The sequence below is a fragment of the Penaeus monodon genome, chromosome 20 (genome assembly GCF_015228065.2).
Source record: "Penaeus monodon isolate SGIC_2016 chromosome 20, NSTDA_Pmon_1, whole genome shotgun sequence".
Taxonomy (NCBI): domain Eukaryota; kingdom Metazoa; phylum Arthropoda; class Malacostraca; order Decapoda; family Penaeidae; genus Penaeus; species Penaeus monodon.
The window spans coordinates 32,152,908-32,153,222 of NC_051405.1; positions in this window are offsets into that span (position 1 = coordinate 32,152,908).

A 315-nucleotide genomic window follows, 5' to 3' on the forward strand; every position below is an offset into this window, starting at 1 on the left:
ATTTTCCTTCCACTTCCAACAGAAACGCGGTTACGTTCATTTAAGTAGAGCTGCTATGCATGTTGTCTCCATGAACCTATCATCCGACCCGCCTGTTCGTCTTCCCAACTCTCTTAACATGCCTCATCCGCAGCCATGCCCAGCCTTTGGTACTTCTGACTATTCTCTTCCGCCTATCTCGTTATCCATTCCCTTTCTTACACATACACGCAATGCCTAGAACAGATATATAAATACAGACGCAGACACACACGCCCTACTTACCCAAGATTTTCAACACGGAAACAAATCGTCTTAGTGACAGTATGACCTCGC